The sequence below is a fragment of the Malurus melanocephalus genome, unplaced genomic scaffold, assembly GCF_030028575.1.
Source record: "Malurus melanocephalus ecotype Western Australia unplaced genomic scaffold, MMel_1.1 scaffold_238, whole genome shotgun sequence".
NCBI lineage: Eukaryota > Metazoa > Chordata > Aves > Passeriformes > Maluridae > Malurus > Malurus melanocephalus.
The window spans coordinates 372,668-400,118 of record NW_026623470.1 but is presented as its reverse complement, the minus strand read 5'-3'; positions in this window follow the sequence as shown (position 1 = coordinate 400,118).

Below are 27,451 nucleotides of genomic sequence, written 5' to 3'. Positions count from 1 at the left end.
TCTATGTTTTTCTAGCAGGCTTATACTCTATGCCTCCTTGGAGTTATTCAGTTACAAAGGAAGAGAAAGAAAGTGTCTTTAAGCCAAATTCTTTGTCCTCATAATTTTGGCAGCATCAGGGGCTTCCGAATTAACTTTTGTAGTTAATCCCAACAGGTCATGCTGCTCTGGTTTCTGACTTCCTTTCACTTTGTGTGATCACTAACAGTTGTTCAGTCAGGAGGAAACCTGCTTTGTCCTTTCAACCTCCTGGAAGCAGGTTCTGCTGAGTGCTTCCCTCCTATTTCTAATACCAGGGCCTGCACAATGCCCTGCTTTGCTTTCACTGTCAGCAGCTCTCATCAGTAGTTGCAGCAGAGGACTTCTTTCTCAGACATATAGAGATATTTACAGTTCTTGTTTATTAATGCACTAAATAGCAGCCAGAGGAATAAAAGCGTGACTCATCCTTTCCCTAAGGAAATACTTTTTCTGCCTATAAATTAAAGACTATGAAAGAATATACAAAACAGGGTAGGCATGATACAGCCATTTATGGATCTCTGAAAGTATGTTAAGATTGGATTGGCTCCTTAATAAAGGCTCAGGCTTTGATCTTGGACATACAGCTTTGAAATTTCCCACTAATGCAGCTGATGATGAAAGGCAAAAGACCCTTTCCTTGTGAAGGTATCTGCTTTCTCTCCTTCCTTCTGCTTCTCCAAGGTCTTTTGCAAGATAGTTTTGTAGTTCTATGGCTGTTAGATTACTCTTTTCAATTCCACATATTTGTCCTCTTTGCCTTCTTCTGCCACTTGAAATAATAAGTATTTTTTAATAAGTCTTTCTTGTTTTACAGTAGAGTTAGCATTTGTATGGAGAAATACTTTAGGCAGAAGATTATTGCTAACAATCCTTATTTTCTTAAAAAAAAACAAACCCCAAAAATAAGCTCTTTCTTGGCAGTAACATCTGTGAGAAATGGGAGCCTTACAAACATTTGGGAAAAATCTCTACTGCCAGCTCCACACATCACATTATTTTTCCCTCTGTAGAGTGTTGCCTTTAAAGCTAGTAAGTAAATGTGCAGATGTAGAAATAAAAAGATTGAACCACAAACCTTATTCATGTACTCACCATGCTGGAATTGAGGGCTACCAGCAGTGCCCAAGCACCGTAAAGCTGGAGGCACATGTGTCTCACTGAGGTCCCCAGCACAGGACCCTACTGCTGGCCAGGTATCATAGTTTTATGTACTGGCACTGCTAAACTATTCCTATCTGCAGAAAGCTGAGGGAATTTGGTTTATTACACATGGGGAGAGCAATGCTTTAGATGATACATCTCAATCAGACCTGAGACAGTTCATGATTCGCAATAAAATGCARGATGATATACAGCATAGAGCTTAATGTACTGAGCTCTTTAAAGAAAAGTGTTTCTGGACACCCCTGATATTTGTTTCTTTCACTCTGTGCATGAAGTATTTCTTTATGTTTTGTAGCTGGAAACTAGTGAACTGTGCATGAGGGAGAGAGATGATGGACACAATCATGGCATATCCTTTTCCCTCTCAGCTCTCTTCCTTCCAGTATAAAAAGAATACAAAAACCCTAAAAGGAACTGCAAGCGCTTGAAGTGCCAGGAATAAAAATATTTTTCATTTAGTTAATTTTCTATGCAGAATTTGAAGAAAATAATGGAAATAAATTTTTTGAAGGAAAGGCAATCTCCTTTCATCTCCTCTGAGAGCTAAAGAAAAACTGAATTTGAACTTCTAGCTTGGAAATATCTCTTCCGTGAGCAATCTGATAAAACTTTAAGGGACAAATTTGAGCTGTGATGAATGACTTGTGGTTGTGACTTTTCAGCAGAGAGGAGGAAAGGACATTTATCATTTTAGGCTCATGGAAAAATCTCATAAAATAAGGAATAGAGTGGTAAACATGAACATGAAATGACTGAGGTTATTTAAAATGCAATGCAAACCCTAAAAATGTGACCAGTGACAACCAAGCAGAAAAACTATAAATACAAGTAGTCATGAGAAGCTGGCCTGTTATAAATGGCTTTAGGAATCTGTGGGGGAAAAGTACATTAGAGTTTTGAACCCAAAATCTAAATAAATGCTTGGTACACTCACTGGTTACATATTTCTGTTGGTATTTTCATAAATTTCCTTCTCAGAAGAGTCTGTTCTGGACAGGATGTCTGACCTCCTGCATAACTCAGGCCATGCAGTTTCACACAGCATTTCTGCATCAAGCCCCAATACCTGCAGTTGAATCAGAGTCGAACTTTCACAAGGGGAAAACCTCTTACTCAGAAGACTCCACCTGATGGTTAGAACAACTGTGGCCACTTGTGTTAGCTCTTAAGAACTTCAACTGTTCCCAAGCTGAACCTTGCTTCAGCTGACAGTCATTTGGCCTTTATATTCCTTGGAATACTAAATTTAAGAGCTCTTAAGTCTCAATTAGTTATTAGGGATAACTAGTCCACCACATTCCATTAACTGAATGTAAATGCCAGTGAGAATAGGTTACGGCATGAGAAACATCCCCTCTTTGCACAGCTGTCCTCTGTTTGGCACTCTGCAATGTCTGGTTCAACAAAGTAATCTGCAGAAGGTGAAGGTTTGAGGAATAGAACTGTGGTGTATAGAACTGTTTTCTCTACTTAAATGTGACCTTTATGATAATCAGATGTTTTTTGGAGCTAGAAAGTCCTTTCTATATGCTTGCTTTGTAGGAAATGTAGGTGGTCATGTTTATTCAGAATCAATAACTGCTATTATTCAGAATCAGTGAGGGAATTTCTTTTTTCTACAAACTTTACCATGCACCTATCTACATACATATCATTAAAAAACAACTTTTCAGAAAAGTGAGAGAAGGAAAGATATGTCAAGGTCTAAACATCTTGTCTTCAGACTAATTTATATATTTAGTGGCTACTCTGCATTTTGCATGAATTTTGAATCAAATTTATTTTGCACAACTCCTAAGCTGCCCTGTGATCTGTAAAACTGTGACACAGACTGATTTAAGATTGCAGTCACATCATTTGAAATTTTCCCTTTTTTTTTTATACACACTTCCTTTTTTGCCTTTCCAAAATTGAAAATAAATTATTTCATACAATCCAAGATTTTTTCCCAATGCAAGTTTCATCAACCTTGGAAATAAATCTACATTAAAAATGCAATTCTAGTTTCAACTCCATATATCAAAGTTTTGCTACTACATATTTTTCCCTCCAAGAAGCACTTTAGTTCACCTGTCTGTATTGCAGCACTTGCAGAAGAAGTGTGCCTATTTCTTTTCTCCAGAATCTTGTTAGAAAGACAGCTCACATCTGACAGAAGTATTTTCATCTTGCTCTGTAAAATGTCTGGCATGAGTATAAAATAATATACCATGAGCTTATTAGTGTGCTTGGCTCAGGCAGTACAGACCCTGCAGCCTGGAAAGATGCCTAACGATGTGCAGCCATGTTTCCTGACAAATTTATACACARCCACAAAAAAGACCAAAAGAAAATACAGGAATAAATTCCTGCAGATGGATAGAGGTAAAAATTAAAAACAGCATCTTAAGAAGAACAGGCACCATCAGGTGTGTGTAAGGTTTTTTTAGTCATGGATAGCAAGCTTTACGTGTATTCATGAATCAGGTTTGGTGAAACCATTCCCACTGTTTAAAAAACTTTGAAGTTTCTTCTCATCACGCAAGAGGATTTCCGCTCTGTGGATTTCATTATTGAAAGGTACCTCCTGCAGGAACTTTTAATTGTTCACCCYTCAATACCCCCTGCACGACCTTCCCATCAACTTGTTACCCATTGTCATCTTCCCCACAGAATGCAGGGGGAATGGGGAGAAAGTCATTTGCTGCCCTAGTTTTGCACAGTCACACCCTACTGAACTGTGGGCAAATTGCTTATATGGAGGACATAGGATAACAGAATTAAATCAGATTGATATGATGGTAGAACATTTCACATCAGCTTTTTAGTTGTTTAAAGTCTCGTGTATCATCATCTACTAGGAATATTTTAAGTTTTCAGATGGCTGGAGGGAGACCTTGACCTGTAAGCTCATTGATTTTTCTTTAATACTTTGATAAGAGTTGCTACAGAAAGAAATATAGAGAAAAAGCACAATAACCATTTTCACATGCCAAGTTTATTGATCCTTTATTGTTTATGGCCACAAAGAGAGAGGAAATACTACCATGTTTGTTTACTGTGTTAACTCTGCTTACCCAACAGTCACTGATTCTCTAAGCTACCTATGCTGTCTCTCTGACACTGTGAAATTCTGTGAAACATTCTGTGGAAAATTAACAGGAATGCCCATCAAACAAACATGCCAGGAGCATATAGACAAATTGAAATGTGTTAAAGATTTAAAGAAACTCCTCTGACTGAACAAAAAAATATATACAGGAAATATATATGTTAGCTAAACAGCAGTGTAGAAATATCCATGATGTGGTAACAGATTGCAAACAGCAGAGCAGTTACACTGGCTAATGGAATGAGAGACAGCACTGATGGTATTTTATTCAGGCCAAAGTTGTCACAAAAAATTACTGATATTGAAAGTTGGATCTGATGAAATAGGACATTTTGATGAAATTTGTTTTAAGTGTACTTTGAAATGCTTAAATAGCAAGTTACAGTTTCTGGCTTCAGAGAACATTTTTTGGGTTTATGTCACCTGAAGTATCTTATTGAAAAATATAGTTACCAGGACATTAGCTGATTTGGAATAATTCCTAACATTTTCTGATAAGGAAGCTTCAAGTTTTTAGAACAGTATGTAGTTCAAAAGCAGTTGTTGGATGTTCTGCTGGGTTTCACTTAATCCCTGGTTGGACTTGTTCACCTCCATTTAGTAGAAATACATAGAGACCAAAAAGAAGCAAGGGATCTCCTATGATTACCATGTTAATCCACGGGGTTTATTTTTATCCTGTTTTCACTCTCTTAGATGTCCACATTATCCTGCCTTAGACAAGTGAGTACTTCAGTGAAAAAGCCTTTCTCTTTTCAATARCTTGGTATGTGTTTTGTTATACACATTTGTGCTGGACATTACAGTGATTCATGCATAGATAGTCCTTGATAAAAGAGAGTAAAATWTGTATTTTTTCATAGGAAATAAGCATTATTTCATTTGACTCTTCCTATTTAGTTAAAATAATAATTGTTTGTACTGCTGGTCTTCCCAGGGATTCCTGATCTTAGCCATTGGCTCACTATGCTAAGTACTAAAAAAACATATGGCAAGAAGAAAATCTCTACCTCAGAATTTAGAGCTGGGCCAAGTTCAGAAAAAGACAAAAAATTGGGATTTATTGCATGAGAATAATAAGACTAATTAATCTATTGTTACACCATTGTGTATTTAGCTTTTTCATATTGTTAATTAAAATAATAGTTAATTTAAATAATTAGCAAAAACCCTCGATGTTTTAAAACCATATTTTATCAAAGACATTTGAATTATTTCTGGGTATTCTAACTGCGAAACTTTTATCTGTTTCTCATAGAATCTTTTATATGCACCTTATTGCTACGTTTCTGTTGTACTTCTCATCAAAATGGATAAACTCTCTTTATGAGCCATTCATAAAGAACACAGGAAAGAAACAGATCATGTTAATGACACATTTGTATGGGTAATTTACAAATTTTTATGTGCTATGTAAACCCCCTGATTCTCCTTTAGCTAGCATTGAAATGCAGCTGGATGCTTCTGCATCTAAACAATGGCTTGAGGCAAATAATGCCAGGACAGGCCTTTGATGAAAATTAGTATTTGTATTATGTCTTTCAGTTTGAGAAGGTTGGGACCATGGTGGAACACCTCATTTACTTTACTTGACATTTTGATTGAGACCACCTACAGCAAGAAACCATTTCAGTAACATTCAATATGATTCCATTTTTACAGTCAAATGTATTGGTGTTGCCTATTCCACACAAGCAACATAATCCAGGGTATCAGGACCTTATGACAATTTATATATATATATATATATATATATATATATATATATATACTCTAGATTGAATGTAAATGCTAGTGGTTATTGAAAAAAAACTAAGAAGCAATTTTATCCCTGGAAGAAGATAAAGGAAAGGGCTGTGATCTTCATCACAAATACTGCCAGTGCAGAGTAGAAAAAGAGAATAAGTATCATGGTAAGTCATACAGAAACAAAACACGACTGGAAAAAACACTGGGTCTGAGATGGCAAAAGGTGAAAGAGGAGCAGGGAGGGACATATTTTGTTATTTGAGTCCTTCCTTATTCAAAGCAACACGGATGCACTTTCAGAGTAGGCAGAACTTTTGGGGAGGAATGAAAGAAATGAGCAGTCAGTAGCTGTTGAAGAAAAGGGTGTCAACATATTTATAACTGGCTGCTAAAAATGCTCTGTTAATAAAGAGCTTTTCACGCACATTTGATATTTCTGCCCTCCAAAGAAAATTTACTAGTAATTCTGAATGGGAATTTCAGTTTTCTAAGATGAAAGAGCTCATAAATATATGACTTTATGACTATTCAGGAATTTAATGAAAACTGTCGCATTTCACTGACATGTGAGATGAAGCTGTAAAATCAATACTTATTTTATTTTTTTCTGATTTCATTTATGTCAGACTTGTAAAGATAAAACATTTTGAAGAATATGTAAGTTAAAAAACATGAGTGATAATTTTAGTCTATTTACTGAGAAAAAATAAAGTTTATTGCAGATCCAGAATATTTCTCTCAAAAACTTAGAAAAAATAATAAAATGCTGAATTTTTTGGAATAAGTTCCACTTTATTAAATGGATTTCCATTTTATTTAATTAAAGAAAAAAACAAACAAACAAAAAAAAAACCAACAAACCAAAACTAAACTATAAAAAGAACAAACTAAGGATAAAGGCATCTACTCTGCCTTGGTGATGCAGCAACCAAATTAAAGCACTGGATTTGTGTGATTGCCTCACTGGAAATCCATAAGGAGACCTCAGCACGTTCCGGTCCCAGTTTGTGCGTGGGGGTGGCGAACACCGTGTTCACATATGAGTGTTGTCCATATATGTCTGGGAATTCCGGCRTGTGCTGACACCAGCCCGTTCTGCGTGGGTGCAGCTCAGTGCTCAGTACAGAACTGGGATGGACTGAGCCGCCAAAGCTTGGCCAGAAACTCCCTCTAGGAATGTCAGGAATGTCCTCAGCATTTATTCAGCGGGAAGCTATTGGCTAAAGTCACGCGTCAGCAATTGCATAAGTTTCCTTAACAAAGCAGTTTGGGTCTCTTCAGAACAGAAATGGGTTTCTTAGTTACGTGGCTAGATGATGATTTGTTTTTCAATTATATTAAATTCCCTAAATAAGAGATCAGCTTTTGCATATCTGTTTTTGGTTGCTTCTTGCGTATAAACTGGTGTTGTCTTTTTGGCCCCAATGTAGCTGGTATATATTTCTGAAATAATTATGATATTTTTGAATCGATCAATAGACACAATTTCTTCTTAGACTCATTTAGGTGGAATGTCAGGTCAGAATGATAAGCAGAGACAAGTTTAAAGACCAAAATTTTACTACCTTACTGTTAAAAACTATAGAGGTAATAAATGATGCATGTAAATGCACAGTGACAGACAGTCAAGAGTGAAGAAGGACTACAAATTTGCTTCTGAGACCCAGTTACGACCCATTCAGGATGCGACTATGATTTAACAGTGACTAATTAAATATAACCTTTAACTTTGGGGGTTTTTGGTTTGTTTTTTTGGTGTGTTTTTTTGTTTTCGTTTTTTTTGTTTTTTTAAATAAATGTCTGTATTGGTAAATGGATAGATTACATTATCAAGACATGTAAAATTTCAAGGTTCCCCTTCTGCTGCTGCATTAGGAAAGTGGTAAAAGAAATCAAATACATTTTCAGTGTCTCCCAAAAGTGCCTTCCTCCGCCTTGCTCAAGGCTTGTTACTGGAAATGCTGTGCACTTGAGCCTAAAGGCACTAATTTATAAGCTTCAGTGGTATTATTCCTGTGTGTAAATCTAAACAATCCACAAAGTCCCCAAGGATTTGACACCTTGCAAGTTCAAGCATTTGCATCAGCTAATATACAGCCTAGGACACAGAGAGAACTATTGCCAAAACCAAGTTTTTCTGTCCTTTTCAGAGGTGGCATCCAGAGAGAGATTTTATGAATTAAGACCATACTCAAAGACACAAACACATTGCTCCTTTCTCATCTTATGGGACATAGACTTCTAGCATCTTGTTTCTTACTATGATGGGAGGTTTATATTCAGTCTTCATGGTTTTTATTGTCTAGTAAGGAGATTTAAAAGCGTGAAAAGACAAAATTCTCCATAGAAAAGCATAGCATTCCATCATTATCTCTGCACGAATGCATCTTTAATTATGCATTTGACAAGTGGTATATAAATATGCATAGACCCATGCTCATTGAAGTAGGTTCCTATCACAGCTGCCTGTTACAGAGGAGGATGATTTTGTTTCTTTACTCTGCAACATTTAAGTTTGTGTCCAATTCAGATGTTACCTCCCTTGCTTTTGAATCACAAGCGCACACACACAAAAAATCTCAAACACAAAAAAGAGCCCACATTTGCCTAGTGAAGGTTCAAACACAGCAAATCTTCCTATGGTTGAGGAATAATAGTTTAACTGGAATAGCAGTTGTCTTCAAATCCTAAAAAAAGGTATTACCTAGAGAAGAAACTATATAGATGTACTCATGGAAAACAATATAGATGTACTCATGGAAATCCTACACAATTTTACATAAGTTTATTTCCTACATTTATGCATAGATATATGTTTGTGCCTGTGTACATGTGGGTTTTGCTTTTCTCTGTATAGAGTATAGCTGAAAGAAGATACATGATGTTTTAGATGCTTTTATTTTACCACAGAAGCAGTGCATAATATTCTCTGCTTATACAGAGTACGACCCAATATTTGACATAGGGTTAAATAACTTCAATGAATGTTCAGATACCTAGATATCAGCTTTATTTTAACTGGTCTAATGCACTGTCAGTTCCTCATAATTTGACTGGAAACCAGGCATTTTCCACATCAGACAAAGGGTGTTTGTGTGTCCAAACACAAACGAAAAAATGCATTTGGCTTTTGGTCAGTAGCATTGTGTTATAATACAACATACCTGAACACATTCAAATGTATATATTGACTGTAGAGATTATAGAGTTCCAATTTCTTCATTGTCTGTATTTAGAAAAAAATGATGCTTACTCCTGGCAGGAAAGTATGTATTTCACACTCATCTTCACTAGGCTGGATTTTTACACARAATTTCTGATTACACTGGGCTTCCTCTAAGAAAGTAGGACAGTAGGCCAAGAATGGCCCAAGTGTCACTAACTAGGCAACTGAAGTAATCAAATACTCCTTTATTGTTCAATTCTATTTAGACCAACAGACCAAAAAGAATCATTAGGGAAACAATTTTTTAATTTACTTAATAATGAGAATAGAACCCAGGTTACATTTTCTTTGCTGTCTCTCTTCATGTAATATTAATTCATGTAATTAATAGTTTCTTAACAGAATGGTGAAGAGTTTACACACACTCCTTTACAGAAGAATAGTGTTGGATGTTTTTAATTTTCTGGTTTCAAAATTCACAAATATTACCACTAGCATATAATTTCAAAGACTGATATATCTTTGAAGTGGAGTGCAGCCTCTGGCATCATCTTTTACCAAATAACAGTACAAATCCCAATTAAACACTTTTCATTAATTTTATTCTAATGGTCTCCACTTTTAGAGCAGGAGAAAAGAATGCAAGGTAATGATTTGAAAAGATAAAATCCCGCATGCTATTTTGCAAAAACTCTATGTTAACTCTGCAGGAGCATGCTAGCTCTGCAGGAAACCAAAGTAACTGAGTAATAAATTATGTCACCACTATCTCTGTTAACTCTTGACAAATTTCAAAGATCACACAGACATTATTTTTATAGAATGAAGTGAAATCATCTGAGAAGTGCTGCTTCATCTTGCATTTTCTTGTAAGAGCACATTGTGACTTTTGTATGTACGATAGTTTGCTGTTGAATGAATGTCTAAAAGTCTCCCTATAATTTGGAAAGAGAAAGAGCTCTCTATTCTTCTTCTTCATGTCTGCACTGACATGCACATGTATKAAGTGTTTTATATTGTACTCTCTTTCTCAATCAGCTGCCCCTGACTGCTGATCAATATAGGTCAGATATTGATTCTGTACGTTGGCAAGTATGTTGTCTGCTTTGCTCTATACACATAGCATTGATGAGCAGGCTTTTGCATTCACCCATATGCCAACTGTGTGATTGCACGAGATGCCAGTGTTTTTGTTGGGCTGCTTTGGCTACATGTTCATCCAGCTCTCAGCCTCCCCACGTGTTGGGTCTGTTGTGTTGACAATACAGCAAAGAGAACAGATTCCAGCTGCTCYAGAGATGGAGTAGGATTGTTTAATATTCTTAGTGAATATTAAGAGACAGCCAGCAAGTGGCATTACAGGAGCAATAACACTGGAAATGGTTCTAGATTTGAAAGTAGTTCCAAAGGATTTCTTACAGGTAGGATATATACCATTAGTACTCAAGCATGAAACTAAGATGAACATAGAGATACAGAACTATACAGTCTGGCAAGGGTGTCTGGAATTAATCTAGTCCATTATGTTCATATTTTTTGGCAGCACCAACACGGCATGTTTAAATCTAAAGATTGCTTACAAATCAGGCCAGTTCTGTAAAGAATATTAAAGGATAAATTCTTTTCCTATTGTCAACCAATCCAGAGAAAATAAGAACATTACTGAAGTGTTACAACTGTAATGAGGAGTAAAACAAATGACAAATTGCTACTGCTGTCATGTTGCTTCTGAGTTACAGTATGGTAAATAGGTAAAAAAAAATCCCCAAAAATTTAGCTTTAGCCGGCAGCAGTATCCAAGCCAACAGTAAAAAATATAGAAGCTCTTACAGTTTGCTAAAAACCAAAAAAAACCAGACAGACCATGCAACATCAGCAGCCCCATGCAACAACTGAAGCATGTTGTGACTTGTTTAACAAAACCTGCATTAAAATAGCTTTCCATTCTACAGTATAGAAGCTAAGAGCTTCTGAGACACTTCTATCCATTCTACAGCTGAGACAACTAAAATACTCTATTCAGATTTGAGGTAGGATAGTAACATTTTTCATTGTTTTGGAATGTTTGGGATACACTAATAATGGGAGAAATCCAGATGATCTTAGACAGTGGCATGGAATAGTAGTTTGTTATAGACCTTTTATAGGTTTGGCTGCTTTGTGTCGCAAAAGACAAAAACAAAAATGTCTGGAACATAGATCAGCAAAATGGCTATTGCCTTTAACTGGTCATTGGTACAAAACTACAAGAAGATAATAAAAATATAAACCATCTGCTCTTATATGAGAACTTACTCCAGAAACTTCCAGAGTTGCCCAGAACTGAAGATTACTCCAACTTTTTTCTTCTACCTTCTCAAAAGCTAAAATGAATAGAATTGCAAGGATAAAGGTAACCCAAAAAAGTTTTGCTTGCATTTTCCATATGTTAGTCCTTTATTTCTTGGAAATGTAAGTGATCTTGCTATAAATATATGGTAGCCAGCATCTAATAAAAACATCTATATGTATACAGCTGGTTTCAATATTAAAGTGACATTTATATAATCTCCAGTGTATTACTCAATGGAGGATAACAAGGATACTGAAAAAAGGACTATTAAAAATGGTATTTTTGAGATATAATAAACAAATACTTTTTTTTTTTTTTTTTTTTTTTTTTATTTTGTCTCCATGGTTCTGATTTAATTTCAAATAGCTTCTTGTCCCATTCTTTTCTTAAATTTACTTGTTTCTGAAGAACTGAAAAACATACAGTCATAAAAAGTTTTGGGTCAGAAGGCACCTTAAAGATCATCTAATTCCCCCCTTCTTCCCCCTTAGACTATGCTGCTCAAAGCCCTGTCCAGCCTGGCCTTGAACACTTCCAGGGATGGGGCTTCCACAATGTCTCTGAGTAACCTGTGCCTGTGTCTCAGCACCCTTACAATAAGGAATTTCTGTCTAGTATCTAATGTAAATGTCTCTCCTTCAGTTCAAAACCATTCCCCGTTGCCCAATCCAAATATGTCAATGCAAAAATGTCCCTCTCCAAATTTCCTGTGTAATTTTTCAGGTATTGGAAAACTGCAATAAGGTGTCCCCTCAACCTTGTCTTCTCCAGGCTGGATGAACTCAACTCACCAATCACCTCCTTATTTTCCATGTGCCTTAGCTTCCAGGAAGACATAGGTTCTGTACTCCTTTGTTCACCATAGGTAAGAAGCAATGCTTCCCAAATTTGGCATTATATGGAAATCAAAAAAGCTTGAGGCTTTTAGTTTAGTCTGTCTTAATTTGTACTATTTAATTTCTGAGAAAGTATGCACAGCAAAAATATCTGTTATTCTAGTGACTGTGGGTTACATTGAGGTGGCATGTTGTCTGTTTCCAAGCTTGCCTCTCTTTCTTYTCCTGTTTTGTCAGGGACTTATATACTGTTCTAATGTTGCTTATCTAACTTATTTTTGCAGCACTTTATCTTACTGGAAGAATAAAGATGGTGAAGGAAATACTTGCTCCCAAAAAGCAGGAACTGAACTCTTCTAAAAGCTTGCAATGTAAGAAATTATTGTCTCCCTTTTACTGTGTTTTTTTTGAAGCTTATTTTCTTCCATGTTTTAAAATAAACTGACATTTAACAATGACTTCAATAAATTAACTAAAATTTTTGTTCCTTAGGTGCCAATTATTAATTTTTGAGTGCACTCAAAGAATTTGTTATATTCCACTATCACAACTACAGCTTACCACAAAAACAATTCCTWGTTAAACCCTCCTTTTACCCCAGCAATTATTCAATGAGAAGTTGTCTATTGTCTTTCAAGCAACAAAGTGAGCCTGTTCATCAATTAATGGATATATTTAGTTACCTTTCTTGAAAACTTCATCCCCTTTGCTTGATCATGAAGAAGAAAAAGTCTCTTAAATACAAAAGCAGTTTTTTCAGATGATGTGTTGCTTATTTTTTTAAAATAGGTTGGCAAAATGAGACAGCTCAGGATACTGTAGTTACACCACAGTCAAGGCCATTCTATGTCCTTATTTTCCCTGTAGAGAGCAGTGTTCCTCTGGGTTCATTTAAGGCAGGAATAGCTCTCATGGACATTTCCAGGCCATGAATATCAGATGGTTGTGCCTAAATTATCAAGCTCTGCCACTTGCACGTGTCTGATATTCACGCTTGATATTCATGTTAAGCAGGTGGTATGTTCTGGGAAAACAAAGCTCYGTGCTTCTGCAGTGCATCCTGACCTTTTCAGCCACCCTTTCTCTGGAGGCTCTGACAGACTAACAGCGTCTTCCCCATCTGACACGACACCATCAGTGCTTCTTTCAGAAAGATTTTCTTCACAGTAAATGTGGTTTTGTTTGTTCCAGTAAATCTGGCAATGCCAGAAAAGAATCTTTTCCAATCTGGTTTCCTAAATGCATGACTGTGGAGGGAGGAATTTAAACAGAAACCAGAGCTGCTGACTATTCATCAAGGAAATATTTTATATACACAGTTAGGATTCCTTTACCAAGATTGTACATTAATATATTCAATTTACTTTACTCAGAGCTCATTTCCCAAATATTGTTCAGTTCACTGTCCGGACAAGGACTTTCCCTGCCTTTATTTTTCATTTAGCAATAGAGTAAAAATTCTCTTTCATATTAACTCATTGCTTCTTATATAGTAGGGCTGTGGAACTTACAGCTCATCACCCTTTATTTCCTACAAGTTACTAGAAACTTTTCTTTATATTAAAATTAGATGATTTGAAGAAGAAAAACATCACCTTTCAGTGTCTGAAAGGTTTCTTCAGTCCTTCAGAAAGAATAGCATCCTCATACATGCTCTGTGGCAACTCATTAAAAATAATGTGCAAAATGCACAAAGAGCAAAGCCAGGATGAAGTCCTGACATGTTGGATACTATGTCCTTAGCCAGAGAAAACTTTCACTGGCTTTCATGCACTAGAGAAAACATGTATGGTGAGAGTTTATAATGTCAGCTGCACCAGTTCACAGTGCTGAAACTACACTTCTTTCAGCTGCTGCTAGAACTAGAACTGATTTTAAGAAACAAGGACATGTATTACAGGCTTATGATTTCCAAATATTTCAGTAACACTGCTTTAAAGCGATAAGATTTTGATCCAAAAAATCAAGAAAGCAAAAGAGTTAATGTGTTTCACACTTATTTTCATCAAGTTCAGTAACAAGTAAAATCTGAGCTCAGCTGTCAAGCACACAGCTCAGCTCTGTAAGGATGGAAGATGGAACCTGTTCATTTCCTTGCATTCCTTGTTACGGCCAACAGTTCATTCTCTAAAAATAAGACGGTGGAAAAAGTTAGAAATGTTTCAATTAATTCATTCCCCTTTATAAGTCAGGAATTTACTCCACAGATATAAACAAAGTCTCCCTATTGTGCAATCACTTAAATCAGACTATAACTGGTACTCTACATTTATATTGTCCTGAATAGTCTTACATTACTTTAAATGTATAAATTCATCAGTATTCAGGTTTTTCATTGCTTTGAAGAAATTTTTATCTAAAAACTGCAGCAAGGAGTTCATCAGGGAAGCAGAAATTCATATTGAAATTCAGATTATTCAAACTGAAAGGATCTTTTGAAACTTTAGTTTCTGTGATTTATATCATAAAAATAAWAAAAAAAAAAAAGTAGTAGCTGCAAATAATATGTTACAGCAAAGCCCGACAACTTTGCCTCTCTTATAACCTCAGTTTTGTTGTTTTGCTTGGAGTCTCACTGCATGAAATTTTATCTATAGATCAAACTCTTGGAAATAAATTTGCTGAAATCACAGAGTCAAATATTTATGTGATGATTTTTGTGAGAAGTTCAGTAAATATGTTGTCATCAGTTAGATTCTCAAGAAAACACCTCAGTTTTTTTCTCTTCAACATGGAAAAATATGATTCAGCCATGGACTAGAAAATTATGCTTGAAAAAACAGTTTCCTAGCAGGTCTGCACAGGAGCACCTTCACTGTGCTCCCCAGATTTTAAAACTTTCATAGTATGCTCATATTGCTTTCACATCTCCCACAGTTGATATTTGAACAGTCTTTAAAGACTCCCCGTGTCTTCCTTCCCCACACTGATCTCATTTGTTCCTCTTCATCACTCTCTCCTCCCTGTCTCCCTATACTTTGTGGAATTTAAGCTTGATGGTTTCTGGTTTTTTGTCAATCACCCAGTCTTCTCCCAGATGCAAAAATTCAGATCCCATTTCCATACCCTTCTTTTATTAACTTCATGCTTTTCCTTCCACATCCTTCCTCATTCACCTTTCCTGTTCTTATTTCCATACTGTCTTTCTTACCTTGCAGCTGCCTTGTCTGGCCTAGGATGGCTTCCCCACCCATGTCCTCTTCCATGGATCACATCTTGCACAGACAATTCTATGGTCTAAAGTAATAGTACAACTTCACCTTACACATTTTGATTCAATCTTCATATTCCATCTCAAAAAGGGGGATTGCAGGATTATAACAAGTCTAATAAAGAAGAGAAGAGTATATAAACTGTTTTTTAAAGTTTATAAACTGCACACATTCGAAGTGGTTGTTATCTACATGGGGACAGAAACCAGGATCTTCATGAGCCCCTCTCCTAAACATGAGTGTAATTCAGTTTGGATAACTAGGTTTTCACACAGGCTATTATTTTGGTAAGGTCCTTTGAAATAAAGGGTGCTCTATAAATCTAGATTAATACATATTTCCTTCAGGTAATATTTATGTTAATTTTGCCATTTTTCAGATTTCCAGTGAAGGAACAGCTACTGGCTTGGTGTTTAACTCTGCATATTTACATAAAGCTTTTCCATGTTACTCCTCATTCCTAAGAAATAAAGCATGCTTGTTTAAAAAAATTCAGAGTCACATTCCGGTAAATTTTCATTTTTAACCTCTTCCTTGCTTTCTATTTATATTACACAAATACAGAGTTAAAAAGCCCAGAAAATCTATGTGACTGTAGTAAAGGCAGCTGCATCATATTTATTCTCCTTATGTTTTCATCAGTTATTTCAGAAACTCACTTCTTTGAGAGTCAGAATTTAAATTCCAGTCTAAATTCACACTTTGTTCTTCATGTTAGATGTCTCTTTCCTCCTCACAGATGTTTATTCTGGCTGTGGTTCAAGAAAATAACTGTCCATCTTCTCTACTTCTGTTTATCAAGATTTGATAAACTGTATAATTTTGTTACAGTTACCTAAGTTTCCACAAACATGGGAGAGAAGAACTGTACACATTTTTTTTCATTTTGGATATGTAATACAGGCTGTGTGGAAAAAAAATTAATACATTATCTTGAATGTTCCTCCCCTAATATACCCTACATTTGCCTAGATGTTTGACTTTTTTTTCCTGGACATTTAGCTGCTGTGCTTAACCAACCTGATTGACTCCTACAATTCAACAACTGGATAGATGAGAGCAGTGGATGTTGTTTACCTGGACTTGAGCAAAGCTTTTAACACTCTCCCATGATATCCTCACAGACAAGCTGAGGAGCTGTGGACTGGATGTGTGGACAGTGAGATGTTTTGAGAACTGGCTGAATGGCAGAACTCAGAGGAGCACAAGGTCTGGTTAGAGACTCATCACCAATGGTGTCTCCCAAGGTTCAGTATTGAGCCCAGTATTGTTTACCTTACTCATTGGTTTCTTGGATGAAGGGGAGATGCCTCCTCAGCAAGTTCACTGGTGACACAAAGCTGACAGGAGTGGCCAATACCCCAGAGGGCTCTGCAGCCCTTCAAAAGGACCTCGGCAGGGTGGAGAKACRGCAGAGAAAAACTGTCTGAGATTGAACAAAGGCAAATGAAGGTCCTGCACCTGGGGAAGAATAACCCCAGGCACCAGCACAGGCYGGGGCTGAGCTGCTGGGAAGCAGCTCTGTGGAGAAGGACCTGGGGGTCCTGGTGGACAGCAAACTGTCCATGAGCCAGCGGTGTGTCCTTGTGAACAAGAGGCCATTGCTATTCTGGGCTACATTAGCAAGAGCATCGAGGGAGGTGATCCTGCCCCTCTACTCAGCCCTGGTGAGGCCTGACCTGGAGTGCARTGTCCAGTTCTGGGCTCCTCAGGACAAGAGAGACAGGGAGCTCCTGGAGCAGGTCCAGTGAAGAGCTATGAAGATGATGGGGGGATTGGAGCATCTCTCCAGACTGAGGGAGCCGGGCCTGTTCAGCCAGAACAAGAGATGAAGGAACCTCATCAGTGTCTGTCAGAATCTGAAGGGAGGGTGTCAAGAGGATGGAGCCTGGCTCTTCTCAGCGGTGGACAGCAACAAGAGGAACAGGCACAAACTGATGCACAGGAAATTCCACCAGAACAGGAAGATGAACTTCTTTGTCATGAAGGTGACCAAGCACTGAAACAATTGCCCAACAAAGTTGTGGAGTCTCCCTCACTGGAGATACTCAAAAACCATCTAGACAGCATCTTTAGTAATGTGCTCTGGGTGGCCCTGCTTGAACCGGGAGATTGGACAAGATGATTTCCAATGGTGTCTCCCAACCTCACCCATTCTTTAATTCTCTCACTGATGAATACAAATTAAYTTTTTTCTTTTATTTACTTTATCCCGGCCCTCTTGATTAGGCATTTCAATGTGAGCCACAGCAGTTCAGGTCACATATATATTTTCACTAGTAAGCTTTGTATGGGAAAGTTGAGGGTTGGGTATTTTCTGTTAGTCAGGAGCACCCTGAGGATTTTTATAAATTGTTTGTAGTCACTATTAATTTCACCTGCTAGTAGCTGAGCACTGGTTTTGTAGCTACATGTACTTTTTACTACTTGCAAAGTCTCTAATAAGGTTTTGCTAATATGGAGGTTTTCTACAACAGTCCCTATGAATTCAGCCTAACCAAAATAGCATAGAATCATAGAATATGCTGTGCTTGCCCCTCTGCTTCCCTTCATCAGGATGTAGTAGATCACAATGAGTTCTCCCCTCAGTATCCTCTTCTACAGGCTGAACAAACCAAGTGACATCAGCTGCTCCTCATAACGCTTCCCCACCACCATCCTGTGCCTTCACCATCCCATTTGCTGCCCTCCTTTGTACTCTAATAACTTAATGCCCTTCTTCTATTTTTACCTAAAACTGCCCCCAGCACTCAAGGTGAGCCCAGTGCAGAGCAGAGTGGGACAATCCCCTCCATGCCCGGCTGATGATGCTGTGCCTGATGCCCCCCCAGGACACTCACGTTCAACCTTCCATCAAACAGGCTCCCCAGGTCCCTTTCCACAGCACTGCTCTCCAGCCTCTCATTCCCCAATCTGTCTGTACATCCAGGGTTGCCCCATCCCAGGTGCAGAATCCACCATTTGCTAAACTTCATGCAGTTGGTGATTGCCCATCTCTCTAAAAGCTTTGCTGAAATCCAAAAAGATTACATCTGCTGGCTTTCCTAGACGTAGTAGGTGGGTTACCCTGTTGTAGAAGGAAACCAGGTCTGATAAGCAGGAATCGACTCTCATGAAGCCATGCTGGTTGTGGCTATGACTGAATTGTCCTCTGGGTATTTTTCAATACTTTCGAGAATGATCTTTTCCATCATTAAACCAAGCACTGAAGTGAGACTAACATGCCCACAGTTTCCAGGGTCCTCCTTCTTTGCCCTCCTTGAAAATTGGGACAATGCTTGAAAATTATTGACAGAGGCTTTGCAATGACATCAGCCAGCTCCTCGAGGGTTCTCAGATCAGGTCCCATAGATTTGTAGGCATCCAGCTGGAGGAGCAGATTCCACACAAGTTCAGGGTCAGCTTCCTTAAGCTCTCTTAAAAAAAATGGGAAGAACTAACGTGTCAATAACGCATGGAATTTTATGGATTTTTAACATTTAAAAGAGTGACCAACTGCACCTGTCTGAAAGCCTAAAGGAATCTTTAAAGATTTGGAAAAGACAAAATAGCCTTAGTCTGTGTTCTTTTCCATAAAGAATGAAAAGTAGTTTTCAACACTTCAGATAAATCTTGTCTCCTGAGATTTAGAGTATTATTTCAATCAGTGTCTTCATAGACATAACTGATATAATAATAATAATCACAATCACAAGAGGGATTCCAGTACACATCTGTTGTGTTTCAGACTTAAGTCAGAACACCAAAGACATGAGCCCAGCTGTAAAAGGTCACTTATGTAGCAGGCCCATGGATATCTTTCTGGCTGAGTCAATAAGCAGGCAAATTTAATCATGGGTTGGAAGCTGTGAGTGACAAACAGGACAAGTTGTATAAGGAAAAAAATCCTGCGTTACGGGAGGTAGTATAAAAGTACATTCTGAGAATTTTCTGATTCCCCTGTGAAAGAGTCACTAAACTTTCTATCAGGGAAGGTTGAGTCATCCTGCTCTAAGTGAACTAAAATTTGTTTTGGACAAATTTGTGCTTGGCATTGTTTGTCTTTTCATTTTTCATATCATGGTTTTCCATTTGGATTGGCACTAAAGCTGACAACTTGGAGATACTTAGGGAATAAGCTTATAGCACTTGCAATCTGAGCAAAGGAAATGAAAATAATCACTTTCTTTATGCCAGGTTTCTGATCTTGCTACTACAACAGGAAAAGTCAAGAGCTGATGAAGTAAGATCCAAATGACACAGAGTATTACTGGAAGGTAAGCCTCATTAGGTCCATACCTAAAAGTAAAAATTCTATGGAATAGTATATTGTTGTTTGAGGAATTAATAAAATTTAGAATTTCTTTGCATTTCGCAGTCCATGAAACTAAAATAGCCATATGCAAGGCACTAAGGTGCTAAGAATAAATAAAGACAATGGTTCCATAGCAACTCAGAAAAAGGCCTAATAGGCCTTGCTAAAAGGCAACCTCTTAGCACTTGTGAAGAATTTGGACTTCAGAAACTCACAAACATTCCAGTAGCTGCCATTAAAAACATTCACTGCACAGTAACCAACGTCGTCTAAGACATCCCCAAGGACAACTGTTTTAATCAGTATTGATAAAAAAAATCCTTGCACAGTAAAAATCAGACTCTTCCTCAAATGTTAACTTGAGTTTGGCCTTAAAAACCCCCACTAGTTAGAACATATCTGAAACCCATGACAGAGAAACAGACAGCTGAAACAAGGAATGAAGGGGCAGAGATGGAGATGGATTCTCTCCCAGTATTTAGGCATACCCTCATAATTATTGTAGGATATTGTATAGCACATTTAGGGATGTTGCTCAGTTAGGGCCAAATAAAATTCCTCGACCCCATACTGGTAGGGAGCAAGACTTCACTGTTATAGCCTTCTGCTCTTCTTGCCAGAGGCAGAAAACATTTCTGAGGTCTTTCTGGTCTCTCTTTTTACTTGGACCATCTTAACTTTAAAACAAATAAAATAGTCCATCCAGAAAGTTGGTTTGTTTTGTATATTAAAAAAGGGCAGAATCTATCATAAATTTTATAATTAAACTACGTTGAAAATTCTCTAAAAATTATTGTCGCTTTTTTAACAGGACATTTTTTACTTGTAGAGGAAGAATCCGCAGTGTTTTTTTCCAAATGTTCCAGCCTTAGAAAATCATGAAAATTACAAAGAATAAATGCTGCAAATGTCCAAGACCTCCAACCTCTGGTACAGCATGACAGAAGGGTGGGATTAAATGCTCTTCAAAGGTGCCTTCCAATCCAAACCATTCTATGAAGTCTAGAGGAAGATAAAAAAAAAAAAAAAAAATCACAGCTTCTGGCGTTTCACTGGCTGGAATCAAATACTTTAGGACCAGACATGGTGAAACTACCATAGTGGAATCCAAAATGGAAGGAAAATAAACCTCTTTCAGGTAAGATTTAATATTTTGTTTCTTTGCATCATTGATAGTTGAAGCAAGCACTTTGAAGTTTTAGAAAGGGAAGACTCTTCAAAGTAGGTAAATCGCTGTGGAAAAAGCAAGTATGCAGCTAAACAAATGTAATGAATCTTGTTTACCAGCAAGTCAGCCTTTAAAGTTTATGCTACCTATCAGCCTGCATCTAGAATGTAAAATATCAATGTCAGCTAACATGATAAGCTGGAAAAGTAAATCCCATGATGTTAAAGATACAGCACATTTTATAACTGAAGTAGGTAAAATTAATTCTAAGGCCAAAAAATATTTAGCAGTTGTGCAAAAGTCATGGTATTAACTATTGTTTCAGCAGAGTGTTTGGGGGGTCCAAGCAATGCTTTTGGCAAAGCCTCTGCATGGAAGGCTGACTGCCAAGAGCAGCTGTGCAGTGACAAGTCTGGAATGTCCTCTGAGTAAGGCTGGCTGCAAACCTCTAAGGACTCTGAGAGTGGGAGGTTCTTGAATATCTTGAGACATATGAAAGCCCCATTCAATAATTTTAAAAAATCGTTAGTCATATAAGAAGGAAACTTCAAAATAACCTTGTAACAATGTTGCTGTTTATTCAACCTAGAAAAACAAATTCCGTGTGTGTTCAGTACACTTCCTCWAAGGTTCGTTTTTTCTGATGGGTGGCTTTGTGAGGTTAGGGTTCAAACAGCAGATCAAAATTTAGTAGGCTAAGCTGCATTCAGGATTCTGAGATTTCCATAATGAAATATAGCTTCATATACCTACACCCTATAATACAGTATTTCAGCTTCCTCATTGGCTGGAATTAGAGTTTTCCACAGGTTTCAGATGTGTTACTGTGCTATGTGAACACCTAATTCTGCTCTCTAGTCCCAATACAAGGGATCACTGATTGAGTAATGAGGTTAATCACTACAGCATCTGTATCAGTCTACTTCTCAAGTTTATACACTACATTTTGTACTAATGTTCTGCTTTGCTGTTTTGAAATCTAGTAAGAGAACATTCCCAAAGTTATCCTCACAGAAAAAATTAAATCTATACCACAAAAGCCTTTAGAAGAAAAATGTCACAGAATGAAAGAGATTATATTTGCTTGTGTTTTCCATCAACTCTTATTTTTAACTGAATCATTCAAGTAATAAAATGTAATTCCTGTTAATGAACTGGAACTACTTTCAGYGGCAGTAGTGTTCAAACACAGACCAGATATATTCAGGAACAAAGGCCCCATTTAGAAACTGAAGTTCAGCTGTCTAAGTTTGAAACTACAAGTATTTAATGCAGAGTGATCTTCCTTCCAGGTTTTGATGAACAGTTCCAAAAAAAAAAAAAAAAAAAAAAAAAAAAAAAAAAAAAAAAAAAGAAATTCAATTCAATTGTAAGGCATTTGTCCTAGATTTGATAGGGTGATTTTAATAAAATTCTTGTATAAAACTGTGTCCTACAAGACTCCATGTATCGATTTAAGGCATTCAGATATGGCATCAGCTGATGTGCAATTTGTTGAAAACAGATTGTTCATAACCAGCCTAAGAACAGACTCCTCCATCACCAAATAGTGATCACCAACCAAGGCTGTCAGCAGCAGCTCTTCTCTTCCAAGTTCAGACTAACAGCAACTGAAAAGCTGAGGTGTTAGGGGAAAATTCTTTACTGGGAGGGTAGCAAGACACTGGCACAGGTTGTGGATTTCCTGTCCCTGCAGGTGTTTAAGTCCTGGTTGGATGAAGCTCTGACCAACTTGGTCTARTGGAAGGTGTCGACCCTGTCCATGGCAGGGGGGTTGGAAGTGAATGATATTTAAGGTCCCTTTCAGACCAAACCATTCTATGATTCTATAAATTCTCTTTTTAAACTACAACTCTGTTTGTTTGCAGATTTTTTTAGCTCAAATTTAACACATAAGGTTAGAGAAGTCTAAAATKCATCATTTCATTGAAGACAATAGCAATTTTTCTGCTTGCCTCCCACTGAGATTATTCATGTTTGCAATGACTCATCTTAAAACTTTAAATCCAAGAAAATTCCAAGTTACAATATTAAGTATCATCTAATATCTATTGTCATCCTTGTTTTTTCTTTCTAGCATCAGGGAGCTCTACAGGTCCTTTACATCTAATAGGAAATGAAACACATTATATTCAAGAGGTTGGTCTCCTATTATGCTGAACACCATCTCACCATCTCACCAGATTTTCAACTCTGACATCTTCATGCAGGTGCTACAAGTGGGAAGTATGTGATCATAGTTTCAGAGCAAACTAATTGACTTTCATTCAGGATTTTGATTATTTTGAAATCTGAGTTTGTTCCATTGGTAAAAAAAGCCAAATAGTTCATAATTATCTGTGAAAGGCAATGGAGCTTCAGACTGGAAACAGTTCAGCCCCTGGGCTTGCCCACAGCATTGGTCATGTGAATGCTGAGTTTTCTTAAGCTACATTAGGAAAGGGATTGCCCTGAAATCAGCTCCTGATGGACCTGTCCAGAGCTGCCCCCTTCAGCTGCTGAAGCCCCAGACCCATAGCAGCTCCCCAACTTCCAGGTTTCTGAGGGAACCAGGGGAAAATGTCAGTGTCTCAGGAAAAGATTTCAATCTGTCTGAGCCAGCAAATTCCTAACAGAAAATGTTTTGTCAGAATTTTTCCAGTCCCTTCCATTTGTAACTAAAGACTTATGTTTTATTATAAAAGAAATTATTGTGCTGTGTGTAATGTGCTCCTGGATAGCAGCAATGATGCTGTAATTTGGATACTAGAGGAGGTGGGATGGTGCTGGTGCTGATCGTCCATCCCAACTTTGAACTGTAAAATACCAGACAAATTTCCTCTTGCTTTAGAATCCCTTCCCATAACTTAAATGAAGTTCAAAATTGCTTATAATGCCTTCAATACTGTCTCAGTATGGAGACAGTCTTTTTTGTCTGACAAAAATCTTTTGTCTTTTTCCAGGAATATATTATTCATTTATAGTTTGTGGACTTTTTTTTTTTTTTGAATGGCAAGTCACATATTTTTATAGGGAAAAAGAAATTAATTCATAGCCCTTTTCCAACTAATATATGGTGCTGGCAATGTATGGTGTCTATAAGCTGTAAATTGAGAGTTAAACAACCGGTCACAAAACAGGGGCTAGAAGACATTCCTTTAAAAGTACAATACATTTCAGTGCAGGATGCTTCATGAGCTGCTCTCCCGAAATGTGTATTGCATTGATTTTCTGTCTGCAACAGCAGTTTACATATCGTCCCTTGCTGAGTTGGCCAATGGATGTAAGGTCACAATGGAAACACATTTTATCTTGTACTAGAGACTTCTTAGTGTGGGATACTGATAGAGTTGCAAGAGAATGAGATAAACTAAGAAAAACAGGGCCCCAATAGCTAATTTGCTAATTGCTAAATTGCTGGCATAGAATTCTGCTCATCACATGCACTTGGCCGCATTTGTCTCTTTCTAAGTATCAGAGAAGGGAGGTGTAAAGAGGAAACAGCTACAGCCAGAGCAGGCTGTAATCTTCAAGTAAGGGTCTAGATTTGATGGGGCTGAAGCTCTACTGAGCACAAAACGTTCCTAGTTTGGACGTCTTCCCTCCAGGTACCCATTTAACAGCAGATTTATTTCTCTTTCATGAGCATGTGTAATATTTTCTATTCTTGCCCAGTGAACAACAGTGGTGTGCCCCATAGACTGCTTTTCACTAAACAGCAATGTTCTTTTACCAAAGAACACACATCCAATCCCCTGTAGAACTGGGACTTCGTTAACCTGCCATGGACCTGTGTGCTAGATATTAAGAGAAAAAAGGTATAAGATTTTGGGGAAAGGTCTGATCACTTTCCATGAAGTTCAGACACTGATCTTCTAAATAAACCCTTATTAGATACCTGAGATGGATAAACATAAAATGGCTAACAACAATTCAGTTCCTCTTCTATGTCACGTCAAATTGTACAAAGCACTGAGGGTCTCCCTAGAGATGGTGGAGGTGGTGATGGGGTGAGTTTGGGCTTTGGTGGAAAGATAGTAAATCCACCGTTCACTCAAATTGTAACTTTACTGCTTTGCTACGTCTTTCACAGCCAGGACTTCTTTTTCATATGCTCACTGTGCTTTTCATGAAGTTTTTCATTAACTTTCCTGTCAGCTGCTTGAGGTGAGCTGTAACCTCAAGACTGACAGTCACCACAGGACTGGTGGTTGTGTCTAAAGGAGAATCATTACAGGACTACACTGCACCATAGCAGTTCACGGGAAAGAACCATTGGGGAGGTTTTGTGATAGACATTTTGCATCCCAATGCAATCCTGATGACACTGAAAGGAAAGAGAGTTTCCTTGTCTTATAGTAAATCACACTGGAACAACTCTGGTTTCTGGAAACAGAAATTCAGACCAGCATGGACCTTCAGATCAGTGTGCACAGCGGAGCTCAGGGATGACAGAAGTGAGTAAAAGCTGTCCTCCTTATTAGAGAAAAGAAGTTTAACTGTGAATCACATTACTTAGATGAAATGTTTTCTTCCACAGAATTTAATAGATGTGCAAATATATTGCCTCTGTGCCCTGAGATCATCTGAGCTGAAATGTGATGGATATAAATCCTAACTGGAGCTAGCTGAAAAAAATTGATGCCCATGAAGTGCTGGCCTTATTCCTATAGCCTTCTCAGAAGAGGAACGGGGTCAAAGGGAAAATAGGGTAGAAAATGTGCTAAGTATACTGTCAAAGTGCTGCTGAAATGACGAGACACAGGTAGCCTCCTTTGGCCTGGCCTGGTTAATGTCAGTGACAAGGAAGACGTAATAAAGATGATGTCAGGCTAGCAYGAGAGCAAGTTTGTTCACAGAACTGTGATACCATACACAGGGAATCCAGATCAACAGTGAGTCATTCCACTAAAAGAAAGCAATGATGACAGGAATGAACAAAGGGAAAGTTTCTATACACTTTCTTAGCAATATAGAGTGGGAGGAAAAAAACACCCCACAGGATGAAACAATGAAGACACTAAAACGAAGAGGTAAGTAATGTTTACTGAAAATTTACTGAAGTCTGCCGATTTTTGTTCTAGTTTTGTATATCTCTCCCCCCCCCAGAGCCCCTACACACAGAAGAGCACTTGTCCTGTGATACACAGCTCAGGTGGGGAAAATACTGAAAAACGGGGAATAGCAACACAAAGTACCATATACTTACACCATTTGGATCCATTCCAAGAAAAAGCTTTTTGCTTTAATGCTGGAAGGCCTAAATAAAGCAACAAAATTCTCCCAATTCTCCAACAAATATAATTTGAGAACAATTGCATGAACTTACACAGCTTTAAAACAACTGTGACTGCATTGAATCAAGATCTTGCTACTTAACATATGAGTATTTTTCAGCTGGTCAAGAAAGGTATTATTTAGAAGAATATATTCTACTGATTCTTGTGAATAATGCCAGCAAACAGACAGACAGACACACCAGCACTTACAGCCTTCTTTTCCAGGATTACTGCTAATTGTGATGATCTTGTTATTTATCACATTGTACAACCTAACTTTCTTGTACACCTTTCTCTACTTATCTTAACTCCTTTTTATAATCTTATTCTAAAATTAAAATGTTACTGAGACCAGAGCTAGCATCTTCTTCAAGGGTAGAGAGTCCAGTGGAGGGAGTGTGCTGTCCACAAAATACTATGGCTTGTAGACATGATAAAGCATCAGCAAGCAGACCATGAGCTGACAGCAAAGCACACATGTTCTAATGAGATTTCTTCAGTTTTTAAAAGGCTATTTAAAAAAAAAAAAAAAAGCAAACAAAATACTACTCTTCCAATATCATAAATAACCATAATTTCCTTAGGGGGTGATGCACATTTTCCAGAAATGTGATAAACCTGTTGCATACTTACTAGACATTCTTCCCACTCTGAGGGATAAATCTTACCCACCTAGAATGTCTGTAGCTCTCTGTCAGTTAYAAAACATATGATGAAAATATGAATATAGTAATGCAGGCAAATAGAATAAAAACTCTTTTGACTGTATATTGGACTATGTTTTTATAAAGTTCATATATTATTTTCTGCAGGTCTATTTTTTATAGCTTCGGATTTTAAAATTAGATAAGGAAAATCAGAGTGTTTGCCAAAATGCTGGAAACAAGGGTTTTGCTGTGAGTTTACCTCCTCTTTAGTATATTTTACATGACTTTTTTACTGAAATGTCTTCCAATGGGTATAAGCCTTGCTACATCACCTAACAGAATGGATTTCATGACAGGATATTACAGCAGTGATGGACAACTCTGATAGGAGATTTCTACTAATGTGATAGAAATCACAGCATTGCGTTCAATACTTTGAACACATTGCCACTGCAAGAGAAAATGCAGCTAGCCTTACAATTTATTCTATGAGATGCTAATCTACAGGTA